This window comes from Herpailurus yagouaroundi, unplaced genomic scaffold (assembly GCF_014898765.1).
Source record: "Herpailurus yagouaroundi ecotype Mexico unplaced genomic scaffold, PumYag 162, whole genome shotgun sequence".
NCBI classification, from domain to species: Eukaryota; Metazoa; Chordata; class Mammalia; order Carnivora; family Felidae; genus Herpailurus; species Herpailurus yagouaroundi.
Genome location: NW_024412403.1, coordinates 63,230,257 through 63,247,202, shown reverse-complemented (window position 1 = coordinate 63,247,202; position 16,946 = coordinate 63,230,257). Strand labels below are relative to the sequence as shown.

At 38.4% G+C, this 16,946-nt stretch overlaps 1 protein-coding gene and 1 pseudogene across 5 annotated transcripts in view; one reads left to right on the top strand and one right to left on the bottom strand.

Moving 5' to 3' along the window:
* Positions 1 to 16,946, top strand: part of LSAMP (limbic system associated membrane protein) — a 648,009-nt gene that overhangs the window by 394,055 nt on the left and 237,008 nt on the right. The gene's annotated exons all lie outside the window — the stretch shown is intronic.
* LOC121036266 (glyceraldehyde-3-phosphate dehydrogenase-like) lies at positions 9,889 to 11,065 on the bottom strand (annotated as a pseudogene).

Here is a 16,946-nt window from a genome sequence, read left to right as displayed (position 1 = left end):
GAGAAGTTATTTGCAAATGATATATCTGATAAGGGGTTAATATCCAAAATAACTACAGGATGTATGTACCTCAACACCAAAAAAGCAAACAATTTGCTTAAAAAATGCACAGAGGACTTGAATAGACATTTTTCCAAAGAAGACCTACTGATGGCCAAGAGACACATGAAAAGATGTTCGACATCACTCATAATAAGGGAAATACAAATAAAAACCACAGTAGATATCACCTCAGATCTGTCAGAATGGCTAGAATCAAGAAGACAAGAAACAAAAAGTATTGGCAAAGATGTGGAGAAAAATGACACCTTGTGCGCTATTGATGAGGATGTGATTAGTACAGCCACTGTAGAAAACAATATACAAGTTCCTCAAAAACTTAGAAATACCATATGATCCAATAATTCCACCATCGGGTATTTATCCAGGGAAAACACTAACTCAAAAAGATATATACGCTCCTATGCTCTTTGCAGCATTATTTACAATAGCCAAGACACGAAGGCAACCTATGTGCCCATCAATAGATTAATCAATAAGGAAAATGTGATTCACACACAATGGATTATTACACAACCATGAAAAGGGTGAGACTGTGCCATCTGAAACAACATGGATAGATCTAGAGTATATTATGCTGAGTGAATCTCTGAGGACCTTGATTTCACAAAAAAAAGAGACAAATTGGAGATAGAGGTGTTTCATCCATTTGCAGCTAAACCTAGGACAAGCATGTTTGATACATTGATGTTTATTGCCAGGCAACTGTGTAATTAAAAAATCTCTTATTGTTATACGCTCTACCTTTGATTATTTTTTTAGGATCAGTTTACCACTTTGTTGAGTAGCAAAGGCCTTAAATACCATGTGAACATCAAAAAGACAAGAAATAACAAGTTCTGACCCTGATATGGGGAAAAAGAAACTCATGTGCACTGTTAGTGAGATTATAAATGGTACAGTCATAATGGAAAAGAGTATAGAAAGTTCCTCAAACAATTAAAAATAGAACTGACATCTCTTTTGCTATGATCTGAATAGGACAGTGCTAGAAACTGAATAAATTCATTGAAATGTCAAAAGACATACACACACACACACACACACACACACACACACACACACACCATGTGACCTACTTTACTCCAGACACTTTAGAGTCTCCAAAATGATCTCATGGGAGATCCTACTATGATGTTCTCCATCTGTACCATAAGTGTTCAAAAGAGGATTATTATTATTATGTTATTATTAATAATAATAATAGCTGATTTGAGTGCTTTCATGGCCTTTTGAGGAATTGCTAAGATAGTTAATAACGATGGAAACACAGGTCTTCAAAGGACCAATCAATATAATAAGAACAGTGGATACAAAAATAAACAAGTGTTGGCATGTATGTCATGTACATTTCAAGGTTATGTGTGCTTTAATGTGAAGGGGAAATGAATGGATGGATTTTTGTCCAGATGAGCTGCACCCAGGAAGCAGTCATTTCTCCTTGCTTATCTGAAGCAGAGAGTTGGAAGACAAATTGCTCTCATCAACCTCTCTCTTCTGAATTCTTCTTCTCTGATCTGCATCTCTTAAGTCCCATCCTGGCAGCAAGAAAAAGGCTTTGAATTCTGTGCTATTTGTAGAAATGCTACAGTGAGGTCAGAATGACAGTGTTTTGCTAGAGTTCCCCTCCCCTCAGTTTGAGTTTCCAAAGGTAAGACAAAACCATCCATACCCAACACACATTTGCTTTCTCTGTGGGTATGTTGTTCCACTGCACTAACTTCAGCAATTTCCATTTCCTTCTTTTTAATTCCACTCCCAATGAGCAGAGAAGGGCACCAGGACAATTTTTTTTCCAAAAAGAAGCAGGGTAAAGAGTTACTATTACCTGGAGCATAGGGACTCAAGATGAGGCAGAGCTTTGGTGATGTACATTGAGGGCAAAAGGGAGGACTTTGAAAGGTGAACCTTACAGAGACAAGCTGGTCATTGAAAACTAAATTGCCAACTTGCCTCCAGTGAACAAATGCACCTGCCATTCGTAATGCAGCCAATTTGCTGTTTCTACTTTTATCTCTCTCATGCAGCAGGCTCCAAACTCTCAAAGGTTTTCTTGTGCCTCTTTTTGTGATGCCCATACCATCAGGACTGTTAGATAGAGGCTTCTATGAATGCATTTTATTCCCACCTTCTCTCCCACTCATTGCGTTAAAATAAATTGAGACAGTAATATTCATAAAAGAAGTAAAGTTCTAAGGAGCAACAGCTCTTCCTCCAAACTCTAATGCTACTGGAAACTGTCCAGCTTTTCAGGATGGTGCATGGCGTCTACATAAAATGCAGACACTGGAACCTAGCCACCAAGGAAGAGATGCTCTGTGCTGTGAACACATTACTTAGGCATGAAGTAATGCTCTTAATCCCATTCTCCAATTGTGAATAATAGTTTCTGGAGAAAGACTTCGTTTGAAGAGTGAAATTTCACAAGCAAGGTCTCATCCTCAAAACATTTTTTCCATGTGCGGAAATGTTTGATAATGAATGATCATCAGGTGACTCTTTTTAATTACCTAAACAGGAGGAAGAAATACCATCTTTCCATAAAAAGGATTCAGAGTGACAAATGTAGATTTGCTTATTTGAAAACATCCAGTTCAATCATTTCCAAAAGATTTAATTATTTCAACATGTATTGTTCAGTTTTCACAATAGCTTACATTGCTCAACCCCAAAAGATGCTTCCAGTTACAGCCTTCTAATTCTCTGCAACTGGTTCTCTGAAGGCACCTCTATACATTTAAATATAGGCCATTTCATACCCTGACGGGAAATAAAGACCTTGGAACTGCATCAAATTAAACTTTTTTTTCCACTCTTGCATGAAAACCTGAAGTAATATGTGAAATATTCTAATGCTGCCTTAAGGTTGGTATTTTAATTGCATAGAAGAGAAATTATTCAATTATGGTTTTTCCAATCAACTATAACTCTAACCCAATATAAGGGAAGATCTCGATCATTAGTCTTATGGGGAAAATGAAAAGCATTTGTGTAAAAGTTCTGTTCTGGTGCCCTCCCCTCCCTTGCCTTTGTGACTTACACTTCTGTATCTTACTTTAGACCTACCAAATGAATTGCCTTCAATTAAAATTAGCAGTGCTGAGCAATTGTAGTATACATCTCAGAAGGGGAGCTGGCCTTTAACTCATCTGAGAGCAAACACATTAGAAATAGAAAGAAAGCGTTTAGTGGTATCACACTATTGAAGAAATAAATACCATCGAGATGCTTTACTCTTCAGAGAAATCACAGATTAAAGTAGATAGAAGTTACTGATCATCATTACCTCCTAAAAATATATTTCCAGAGAGAAGTCTTCTGTCTTCCTCTCATTCATTCATTCGTTCATTCACTTATTCCCTCTTGTATTCCAAAAAATATTTTAAACCACTGTCCCCAACATTCCAGTCAGGTGGCACTAACATGTTCAATGATCAACAACATTTATTATAAGCATATACTATATATTCCAGGGATCTAGTTAAATATTTCACAAACATTAATTATGTTGTTCAATACTTGACAGTCTTATGAAATAGGTTAAATGTCTCATTCTGAAGATGAGAAAACTGAGTCAAAGTTTTTCCCAAGATTTAACAGCTAGTAAATTGAGGAACTGGGATTGGATACTGGCCAGGGTTCAAAACCCAGTGTCTAATCACTAAATTATAATATATATATATATATATACATATATATATATATATATATATATGTATTGAAAGAGATGGTTCTTACTCTTATATGTCTTCAGACATTTCTGACTTATTCGTTTCATCAGAGCATTTGTCACTCTGACATCTTTGACATTAGACCCTTGACCTTTATATTCATGGGTACTGAGAAGCATTAGCTATAGAGCTGTGTTACTGAACTCAAGGAGCAGCCCTCCTTATTGATTTCTAAAGCTGTATCTCCCATAGAATAAGCTTAAACCATGGAAGTTGGGCAGAATCTTTTTATATAAGATACTATTGACCTATATACAAGATTAATCCTTAAGTCTCCAGTTAGTGTTACAACATGTGCTAGACCACATATAATTACAAAATCATGGGACATTTTCTAGAGCCTCACATGAAAATCAGTCCTGTTACCATACAGTCCTGAGTCAATTTTATCTTCCTTTTTTGCTGTCTGAAAAAAATTACTTAAAAGAAAATATCCTAAGCATATATACCCAATATACTTACCCTAAATGATTAAGTTAATCCTTACATTTATCCTGGAATCTAGAAAATTGGCATCTGTTATTTTTAGAGATGAATACACCGAGGTATAGAGAGATTTTTGTGGCCCGAAGGAGCCCTACTGGGAATGAGAGGAAGTAGGGAGCTCAAAATCTAGGTCCCCTTGAAGCCTTATATTTAGTGAATGAGCTGCTTTTAGATAACTCTGTTTACTTATGTGGGTCAGATCTTATTCTCTATTCAGAGTCACACATTTTCAGTATGTTCCCCTCACTATTATCCTGAAATTCTCCCTGGTTGGCCTTAAAAATAACTCATGTACTGGAAATATTTTGAGTGAAATTCCTTTATGTTTTTCTTATGAAGGAATGATTGTATAATAATGAGGCCTGCATAATGCTAAATATAGAACCCTTTCACTATGGGAAAGCTAAGGACAGACCCCACCCTTGTTAGAAACCTTATTTGTCCTGATAAAGTATGATTTTGTATTTAAGTAAGGGAATAAAACAGAGGGCTCTGAGTCCTTGCATTGATTATGTAACACAGTTTCCTTAAATAATTCTTGAGGCATTGTCCTCCTCCTCTAGCTGGGGGGAGGGGGAAAGAAAAAAAAAAAAAACCTGCAGGTATAAAAGATACCAAGACAGAGGGAAAGCCAAAAATATAACCTAAGACTCATGTATTTCCAGGCAGCTGTGCTATTTACTAGCAAGCATATGCAAATGGAGAGAAATTTGGTTATAGTACCTGGAGTACAAAATAAGCATTTTTAGTACAATATTTCCTCAGGCAATTTCTAGAAATATCTTATACTGTTTCATTATCTCTATAGTTGTGAATAGAGGTTGTGACTCTCTTGATGGGAAATGCCATTTTGCTAATTCAAATAATATTCCTTACACTGTATTTGCTTAGATTTTACAGAGCATTTGCTTTTCACACGGTGAATCTTATATATAAGATTATAAAATTCAAACTTGAGAGTGTCACATTTCTAGGATATATGATTTATGGGTCAGGGGTCTGGAAGCAGATACCTCCAGGTTCTTAACACTAAAGGCTTACAATCAGAAGTAGGTGTGCAGGTAGGAAACTTTCTGAAAGGTGGCAAAGACAAAAACAAGGTACAGAATTAGGCCAGCATCCATTTCTGACCCTGCAGTATGGCTTTAGTACCACAGAGCAGAAGAGAGACTTATATGTGTCTTATAGATGAGGGCCAGTGTCAGACATGGAAGGCTACAGCTGGTCAGAAAATTTAAAAAAAACAAATGGATGAGAAGACTGCAAGATTAATTGTGTAGTCATTAGACATTGACAATCAGAGTCTTCACTGAATGGAAAAGGAGAGGATGTTCATTCAATAGTCATAATTCACAAAATGTGAAAGACCTCGAGAGAACATCATCCCATTTCCAACTTTAGGACAGTACACTTCTAAATAAAAGTCATATTGTTTACTCTTCTTAGTGATGTTTTGATCAGAGTAATCAATGTTAGCTGCCTTAGATATTGAGGACTCTTGTGGCTTTTTTCCTTATGAAGCCCAGTTCATAGCCCCTGCTACATAGCAGCTATGCCATCTGGACACATGTCACCACAGTTGCCATCACAAAATAGGAAAGAGCTGGAGCAACATGCAAACATTTCTTGACGGCCAGGCCTAGATGTGGCTTACCTCACTTTCCTCCACATTTTATTGGCCCAAACCTAGTTTTATGGTCCTAAACTAACCACGGGAGCTTGGAAAATGTGGAGGAACACAGACACTTGCTGAGCATTAATAGCCTCCTCCACAACCTCCAATGACGTACTAGACAATGATTAGGGAATCCCATTCTAAAGAGCTCTGAATGCTATGAGCACACACATTCATGCCTCCAGGAAGCAGATGGAGTAAAGGATGAGATCTATGATGCCCTGACAACATGCAAATGCAACTGATGTAAGACATGTCTGAGCAGACGGCTAGTTTGGAAGCCAAGGAGTAAATGTTGATGTGTTTGTCTTTTAGTTTTACATTGTGATATAGAGAATGTGTGGCATTTCAAATATTTTAATAAAGGATGTTAAATAGAAGAGGGTCAATCTGCACGGGGAAATACACACATCCGTGTAAAGTATCTCTTCATTTCCCTGCCGCTTTTTCCTTCCCTTGACTAATTGCTACCATTTTAATGAAGCAGTTTGAAGTTCCCTTCATTCTAATATTAGTGAAATGTTCCTATTACTCTCATTAGGATCTATAAACCAAGGTTTACTTTGAGTCGAACAGTTTAGCATCTGATTGAATGACAGAGGAAGGTTATAAAGTTTTTAATGTGTGAATACTAGATTCAGGTGTCAGAAACAGAGTATGTAACAGTTATACACATGAATGTCCTAATCCCTAACGACGCTATCAACTACCAGCATAGCAGATTTCTGTTGGGCTGATAATTTTTCTTTTTTACAGTGTTTTAAGACACTCCAGAAACATTTGTAATAATTTACTCTACTTTGTAATTAGATTTAGTGATTAGAATCTTGCTCACTTACATAGCTGTTTTCCTTTAAATGAATGGCACCAGCTGGCTTATAGCTGAAACCTGATCTGACTCTCAAAACTATCAGAGGGGCCAGCATAAGGGAAAGCCTGATATGTTCTGGAGCTTCATGAAAAGTTAACAGAGGGAGATGTTTTATAATCTTTACACTCTTTTATATTTCTACTAACACATATATGTGCATCCACATGTTATGTACTATATACTATATATATATACACACTATACATATATATATATATATATATACTATATACACTATATGTGTATGTATGCACACATATATAGGTTAAATATATTGGAGATTTTGAAGCTCAGCTACTCTGGGGATACATTCAATTTACAGGACATGGAAAGAGGCTGACATTACCTTCTCTCATATAACCTCTATGCATTAGAGGAAGGAAGCTAAAAATTTGCAGTTTTGGCTTCAGCTTCTTGGGCTATTTTACCATCAAGAGAAATGTGATGAAGGTACAATTAATGGAAAAAAGCATTAGCAAAAGGCAAAGAGAGCAAAGTAATCACAAGTGGCTCTGAGTATTAATTGTTTCCATGTAATTTTGCACATGATATTGAAGATTCAGTTAAGTTATGCATTCACTCCCTTAGCATACAGTTAGTGAGAAGCCACATCAAGCTAGGCACTGTTGTTTTCAGGCCAGTGTGACAGGTGTGAGTGAGTCTGACTTGTGGAAATCAGAGATCCTTAAGGACAGTCTCTTAGGCCCAAATCATTGCCAAATGAGGTTAAGTGACTTGCCTGAAGCCAAAGGGAGGACAGGTAGAGTAACAGAGGGTGCACTTTTCTTTTCCCTGTGGAATAAAAAGGGGGCAATGTGGACTGAGAATCAAGAATACTTCTGATGGCCAACAGGCCTGATTCTCAGTCCATCTGGAGCTGTTTGGAGCTGATAAAAACCCAAGAATCCCACTCACTGCTGCAGCACGAGTCTCTGCCTCGTGTGGCCTATGGTTTGTTAAGAACAAAACAGCCATAAAGTCAGCTGCCTCCAGACAATTGAATGGTGGTAGACAAGAGGACTCAGTGTGCCTCCAACTGCACGGCCACTGTGACCACTTCATAGTGTTGTCTGACCCAGGCTCTATGGGTAAGATGCTAGCCCTGCTGGCTCCCCGGGCAATATGAAATTCAGAGCTGATGCAGAGCCAAATAGGAGAGATTCCTCCTGCCCCCCTCACTGACTGTGGCTGATTTGTACCCATTGTAAGTGATGTGTATAGTCTTTTCTTCCCAGCCTTGCCCTCTTTGCCCAGCATTTTTTCTTGATAAGAACCCAGAGTTTAACTCATGGTTAAAAGCACCCCTTGTTGGAAGACAGGGTCAGCAGACACACTGTGTTGTATAAGCACGCGTGTTGTGAGAGGGAGACGAACAGAGTCACAGATGGCCGTGCTGCCTCAGAAATCCCTGGCCTGAGAGCTCCAGCCTCACAGCACGTTCCCTGGAGACTGCTCTTGGGGAGGGAGGATTGATCTGTGCTCCTAAACAGAGGTGTTGTGCATGTTTATGTGTGAGACTGGAAGTCAGGTGGAGGATTTTGATAGCCAGTGTTTATTTCTTTAGGACATGGAAGTTTGAATAAAACATCATGGCAGGGTGCAGAAGCCAAAGCAGAAATCTTTGACATTTTCTCCATAACATGCCTAGGGCTTTGAACAAACAGTGGGGACCCGAGATGCCTCCATGTCTAACTTCACATTTAGCTCAAGATTAATGAGACTCACCCCATTCGGGATTTATTTGTGGAAGCAGGGAAAGAGCATTCCTTCTCACCACCACCACCTGCCCCCTCTTGAGTTTTAAGAGAAGGGAGAGTGAAGAGAGACCCCATTTTGCATTGGCCAAATTGAGGGAGATTGGTCAAATTTATCTGCAATACAGGCGGTAAATGAGGTCTGTGAAGATGTCTCTACTTTCCACTGTAAAAGTGTTCATGCTTTTGTAATTACAGATATAAATATTACCAGCATTTTTTTCATTATATCCTTATAGCACTTTTAATGGATCGTCAACATGGTCAAAATATCCAACTGCATTAATGGCAAATATATCTATTTTATATATATATGTGTGTGTATATATATATATATATATCTATACACATATATATAATGGATATATATGTATATGCACATATATAATTATATATATAATGGATATATATGTGCATATACATATATATAATGGATATATATTATATATATATTTTATATAATGAAATTATGTAGAATATTATCCACATCCATTGAAATATGCTACCATGGACAAGAAAATAAAATGGACTCGCTGGCTTGAAGTTTATGCTAGTTGTGACAAAGTCAACTTGCTTTTAAATGTATATTGGTTTTCTCTCTTTTTTAAAAACAAATATATACATGGGGCACCTGGGTGGCTTGGTCGGTTGGGCGTCCGACTTCGGCTCAGGTCATGATCTCGCAGTTCGTGGGATCGAGCCCTGCATCAGACTCTGTGCTGACAGCTCAGAGCCTGGAGCCTGCTTCAGATTCTGTGTCTCCCTGTCTTTCTGTTCTTCCCCTGCTCACACTCTGTGTCTCCCTCTCTCTCTCAAAAATAAATAAACATTAATTTTTTTCTTAATTATGTATTTAAATTCAAGTTAGTTAACATACAGTATAGTATTGGTTTCAGGAGTAGAGCCCAGTGATTCAACATTTACTTATAATACCCAGTGCTCAATCCCAACAAGTGCCCTTCCTAATGACCCTCTCCCATTTAGCCCACCCCCATCTCCCCTCCAGCAACCCTGAATTTGTTCTCTATATTTAAGGGTCTCTTACGGTTTGTCTCCTTCTGTTTTTTATCTTATTTTTCCTTCCCTTCGCCTATGTTCATCTGTTTTATTTCTTAAATTCCACGTATGAGTGTAATCATATATCTATCTTTATCTGACTGACTTACTTAGTATAATATTTTCTAGTGTATTATATATGCATATATATATGCATACACACACACACACATATGTATATCACATCTTCTTTGTCCACTCATCAGCCGATGTACATTTGGGCTCATTCCATAATTTGGCTATTTTTTTTTTGGCTGGATACAGTATACTTTATTGATGGCACATGGTAAGGTAGGGCTCCTCAAGGCCCTTCCCTTGTTCAAGGGTCTCTGGGATGGAAACTGGAGGTCAGGAGAGTGTATTGGGGAATGAGTTGGGGCAAGGAGTCCCCAGCAGATAAAGGCCTCTCTTTTCCTCTTGCTCTTGCTGGGGCTGGTGGACTAGGGGGCTCTTACTCCTTGGAAGCCATGTGGACCATAAAGTCCACCACCTGGTTGCTGTAGCCAAATTCATTGTCATACCAGGAAATGAGCTTGATGAAGTGGTCATTGAGAGCAATGCTAGCCCATGTTGAAGGTGGAAGAGTGGGGGTGTCACATAGCCCAAGATGCCCTTGAGGGGACCCTATGATACCTGCTTCACTACCTTCTTGATGTCATCATATTTGGCAGCTTTCTCCAGGCAGCAGGTCAGTTCCATGACAGATATGTTGGGGGTGGGGACACAGAAGGCCATGTCTGTGAGCTTCCCATTCAGCACAAGGATGACCTTGCCCACAGCCTTGGAAGCGCCAGTAGAAACAGGGATGATGTTCTGGGCAGCCTCTCAGTCCTCATGCCACAGCTTCCCAAAGGGGCCATTCACAGTCTTCTGGGTGGTGATCATGTCATGGACTGTGGTCATGAATCCCTCCACGATGCCAAAGTTGTCATGGATGACCATGGCCAGAGGGGCCAGGCAGTTGGTGGTGCAGGAGGCATTGCTGGCAATCCTGAGGGAGTTGTCACACTTCTCCTGGTTCACACCCATTAGAAACATGGGGGCATCAGCAGAAGGGGCAGAGATGATGACCCTCTTGGCTGCACCCTTCAAGTGAGCTCCAGCCTTGCCCATGGTGGTGATGACCCCAGTGGACTCCACAACATACTCAGCACCAGCATCACGCCATTTGATATTGGCAGGATCTCGCTCCTAGAAGATAGTGAAGGGCTTTCCATTGATGAGAAATTTCCTGTTCTCAGCCTTGATTGTGCCATGGAATTTGCTGGGGGTGAAATCACACTGGAACATGGAAACCATGTAGTTGAGATCAATGATGGGGTCATTGATGGCAACAATGTCCACTTTGCCAGAATTAAAAGCAGTCTTGGTGACTAGGCTCCCAATACAGCCAAATCCATTGACTCAAGCCTTCACCACCATGTCTTGAGGACGCGGTTGGCACCGCACCAGAAGATACGGCTGTCTGTCAAACAGGGAGGAGCAGAGTAATTTGGCTATTGTTGATAGCACTGCTATAAACATTGGGGTGCATGTGCCCCTTCAAGTCAGCATTTTTGTATCCTTTAGATGCATTATTTTTAAAAATACCTCAAAACCAGAAAGCCAAATTCTTTATTATTATTATTATTATTTTTATTAATTATTAGTTTTAGAGAGAGAAAGAGAGAATAAGCAGGAGAAAGAGGGGCAGAGGAAGAGGGCAAGAAAATCTTAAGCAGGCTCCATGGCCAGCAGAGCTCAATCCCACAACCCTGGGACCATGACCTGAGCAGAAATCAAGAGTCAGACGCTAAACCAACTGAGCTACCCAGGCACCCCCAAAAAGCCAAATTTTTAACCATGTAATAATTGAGCTAAAAAACTGAACTGAGTAATGCAGAGACAACAAACTTTGGTAAACCAGACTTCCGGGATCTCAACATAATCAGTGACATTTCCATTACTGTACTGAACACAAGTACCCACCTATCCAGACTTTCCTATTTGTAGTTGTGCCCTGGTCATCTTTGCAGCTGTTTAATTCAATCAATATACTAGCATCTCGTATCTCAGCAGTAGTTAATCTAGTCTTGAAATACCAAGATCTTCCTACATCTTCTTGATCAGATGAACTGGTTATGAACTTGGTACTTTCTAGCTTTGTGACCTTGGCCAAAAGAATGAACCTTACTGAGTCTCAGTTATTCAACCAATATATGGGGGGGGGGGGGGGGGGTGGTAGTAATAAAACTTGTCCAAGCCATCACATTGGGATAGGTGTAGATCAAATAAGGCAAGACATATATCAGAGTTTCATAAATTGTATAATGTTATACTACTTCATATTATTATTATTAATTATCTTTATTATTTTTATTATTTCTCTTCACTTTTCTGCTTGCTTATGTCTTTTTTCATTATTTAATGTTCCTTTGTCCCTCAAACAGAGGTCAAGGAAAGATAAAATGGAGACCTAACTCATATTCATCAACTCCAGGCTTTGTATTTCCTTCCTCCCCCAAATGCTGCATACCTATTTACCTCTCTGGAATTTTTAAGCCTACTTAGAATGGCAGGAAGTATTCTGTTTCTCCTAGTTATATTTAACATTTTTGATAATTACTGTATTTCCTACCATTATATATAATTTTTGAAAAATTATAATTGGCATGAATGTATTAATTAATTCACAATGGTAACTCTATTTGTTTAGAAGGAAATAATGTGAATATTCCATATTCAGTTCATAATTGTTCATGGTAAGCTTTGAACAAGGGCAATTCAAAGAAAGAAATTCTGAAAACCTCCTGTCAATCCTATTCTTTCTCTAAATATTCTATCTTCTGGGCCCTTGAGCAGTGGCAGGAAACAACTTTTATTATTTCCATTGTATTCAAGGCATGCTTTAGTTCACCCTAGTTGGTTTCTATTAGAATCTACCTCCTTCCCTACACGCAAAGAACACTATATGCCTTAAGCAACTAAAAAAAATAGAATTTAGGCTAGTAAAATGGGCATGGAATCTTTAAGTTTAAGGGATTCTTACAAGCACCATATTTATTTCTACACATTTCTAATTCTCAAAATGGAATGAAGAAATGAGATGAACAGTAAACCATTTAAAAAATGTTAGTGTTAAGATTATTATTTTTTCAGTAACCTTTTACTGGCACTTTTGTTGAAATAATAAAAACTGGCTGATCTAGGTCATAATTGTCATTGTTTTATCCTCTCCTCACCTCTGATCATGCCTAGCACAGTGTCTTTATATGTTATAGTCTTTCAATAAATGTTAATTTGTATTATTCCTAAACATAATAGACATAAGATTGGTCTCTGAACTCTTTATACTTCTGTGTTCTTTTGACTTATAGTTTATTTCTCTCTCATTTAAAATTCCTCTTTTGGGGCACCTGGCTGGCTCAGTTGTAAGAGCATGTAACTCTTGATCTCAGGGTCATGAGTTCAAGCCCCACATTGGGCATAGAGATTACTAAAAAAAAAAAAAAAAAAAAAAAAAAAAAAAAAAAATTTAAAATCCTGTGATCTTTCTTTTTATGCTTATTTATTTTGAGAGAGAGAGATGGAATGTGAGCAGGGGAGGGGCAGAGAGACAGGGAGACACAGAATCTGAAGCAGACTCCAGGCTCCGAGCTGTCAGAACAGAGACCAACACGGGGCAGTAACCCATGAACCGTGAGATCATGACCTGAGCTGAAGTCAGACACTTAATACTGAGCCACCCACGTGCCCCCTGTCCTCTTTTAATATATGGACCTATCTCTAATATTGTCTTATTGACTAAAGAATTCATCCATAAGGTACAGGCAATTTTTTTCCCACATTTTTTAAAGAACACTAATGGAACACGGAAAAAATATATGTATATTGGCTGCACTGATGTATTTTGTAGCTTTTAGGATATGTCATGGTTTAGGGCTAAATCTTTACAGGCTTTTCATGGAATACAGAGAGGGTTCTTTAGTAGATGCCAGGAATACCACCTGAGTTTTGAGTGCAAAGAGAGAAAAGATGCACTTCTTTTTTCTCTGCTAGAGTCTGTGGGTGCCATTTCTGAGCCCTTGGAATTCACCCAGTTGCTATTTGCTACCCACCCTAGGTAGCCTGATATTTTTGAACTTCCCTCTGCTCGATACCCCCATTTCTGCCAGATAACAAAACCATCTGCTGTGGTTGGACAGTATCTAAAGACTATTCTGTAAGTACCAGAAATGATAAAGCTCTTTTGTGAGGTAAAGGGAAGAAAGCAGATTCAGTCCTCCCATCGACTGATTAAATCAGCGTCTGGATGTTTTCCCAGATTAGCAAAAATAAATATCCAAACAGCTGGAATCAGGGTCTGGGAATATGAAATTTTGGAGGAGCTGCTGGCTTGTTGAGTAACTGCAGCCTCAGTGAACAGAATCAGGATAGTTCCATTTGCTCTTATTTAGCAAGGCAATGACCTGTACAGGAGAACAGCCATTTGACATCCCACAGAGTATACATATTGCTGAAGCAGCAATAATGGATGCCCTTAGCTGGTCATGAATGCAAATGCTGGTGCCTGAATATTTTGTCCCCTTTCGAAACCAGCCCACACACTTAGATTCCAGGGTAATTCTGAACTTTTAATAAATATAGAAAAATTCCAATGTAACGTACTTTCTATTTAGGTCTACTGGGAGCCTCAATCAGATGTAGATACCCATGCCACACATGTATCACCTTGGGTACACATCCACCACTAGGTGGTGTATAAGTGAGCTCATGGTATTTCTTTGTACAACGGCTACTGTGTTTGAGTTATTTAGAGCAGTCTGACCCAAATTAACACTTCCTTGTGATGTTGGCTACTGTCTGGATGTGTCATAGGGACTATTTTGGTGTAAGTCTGACTACCTGAGACAGTGACAGCAACTCATATGGCCCCTTGAGAATGTGATAATTTAGGGTTCAAAGGCCAAAGAGGAGGTCGTATCCAGCTTATTTCTTTGGCCAACACAGTAAGATGGCAGCCGAATCTCAGAGGAGTATGTTAAGTGAGACTTCAGGCTCTAACTTTTAGTTACATGTATAATTCAAGAATTGCTCCTGCCTGATTACAGGAGGATGGCTTTTTCTTGACTGCACATTGTTTCAATATGTCATTTTCACAAGCTTCCTTGCTCCTATTTCTCTGACTTTACCACATTACCACTCATATGGTACTTGGCTTTGTTTTATATATACATTTTATCTTTTCCTCTAAATTGTTAGCATATTATCCCCCTTTCCTTAAGTTACTTTGTTCATCTTCTAATGCAAGCATAAGTGCAGCATTTGTAATCACTCCTGGCAAAGAAATTTGAGTAACTGATATGTGTAATGAGTTTCTTCTACTTTAATATTCATCTGCTACTCAAAGAAGCTATAGTTTCCACATTTTCCCTACTCACCCATGAAATTTGTGTTTAAAAGGAATCATGTTCCTGTAGAGCGCTCCTTTTCAAATACCTACTTCTGCAGCTGAATGTTTCTTGCTTTATAAATGGATTCTAGTAACAGTGAGAACTAATACTAGTGGAAAAGAAACTATCATTGCTGATTGTTTTATTTGGCCAGAGTTAAGGCTTTAGAGACTCAAATTACAGACACAAAACACCTGGCAACATCTGTTGTCTATAAGAACAACAAATAGGGGCGCCTGGGTGGCGCAGTCGGTTAAGCGTCCGACTTCAGCCAGGTCACGATCTCGCGCTCTGTGAGTTCGAGCCCCGCGTCGGGCTCTGGCTGATGGCTCAGAGCCTGGAGCCTGTTTCCAATTCTGTGTCTCCCTCTCTCTCTGCCCCTCCCCCGTTCATGCTCTGTCTCTCTCTGTCCCAAAAATAAATAAATGTTGGAAAAAAAAATTTAAAAAAAAAAAAAAAGAACAACAAATAAAAGAAGACCTCTCTTTTACTGAGGCTTACATTACAAATTATGTAACAGTGATAACATTTGATTTCGAGAGCTTTTCCTTAGGAGCCCAAGAGTTAAGCTTCTAAAACTTTTTTTTGTTTATGATTGTACACTTTCACATCTTTGTGTCGCTTTTTATTACAGGTATAAAATGTCTAGACATTGACTAAAGGGCTGAACATATTGGCATAGCTCTGCCCATTAGTAGATAAGAACTGGATACTTATCTTTGGAGTGACTTTCTGTTAAAGCCAATATTAATGATTAATTATGAATTAGAGTAATTACCTACACCTTCTGGCAATAATGGTGTCTGCAAAAATATAACTAGAATGCCATTAGCCATAGAAATGCATGAACTGTGTTATCATGTTATCTTAGGAAGAGTTAAGCCGACACTGCTTTATTAGCTGTATAATAGATAGCTACACCTCTACAGTCCCTTACAGTTTAAAAAACAAGTTTACATGAATTATTTTATTTGTCCCTAACAACAATCCTGTAATATTAACTATTATCAACTTTGCACATTACTTTCAATTACCAGATGAGGAAACTAAGTCTCAGGGAGATTTAAATAACTTGTCATTAATTTGTGTGTTTATTCGTTCAAAACTCGTTAAGCACATACAGTGTACCTCATGAGGAAAATTCAAAAGCAAATATCAGAGAATATGTGGTTGCCTTATGAGCCAGTGTCAGAGCAGGATCAAAATCCCTGGCTCTCAAACTGTGCTACATTTTCCAATCCTATCATCCATTCTGGAACCTACCACACCATGAAGCACAGCATGCTTCACTGGCATTTTCAGAAGCAAAATGCCAGACTAGATGAATGTTTGATGTTTCACAAGATGTTATTAATATGTTATATCGTATATTTTTATTCTTATTGTTGAATTTTTGGATCATGCGATTAAAACCAAGTGCTGCTTAAAAAACATCCTGTAGATTTCTGAACGCAATTCTTATATAGTTACACTATAGGTTTCCAGTGTGTTACATGTGTAAAAAATAGGGTGTAAGCTTCTCTAGCCACACCAAAAAAGGTTAGAAATTGAAAAGTTGATAGTGTTATGTTTTTAACACCCCTTTACCACCATACGCACAGTAATACATGCACCTTTCCCAAACTTCAAATAAGCAATAACTGATGAGACAAACTTAATAATTTGCACCATTAGGGATAACATTTTGAATTGAATACAAGTTATAAATGCTAATTATTTGAGGTTAGATAAATGAACCAACTGACCACTTTTATCCTTTCCTCTGGAATTGATTTATTGTCCTTCTTCTGGTTGGTCAGTTAGGGACTAAAGACAAAGGTATTGAAACACTCACAGCTAGAATTAGATGTTCTTTCAAACCTACAATTATTTTTAAAGCAA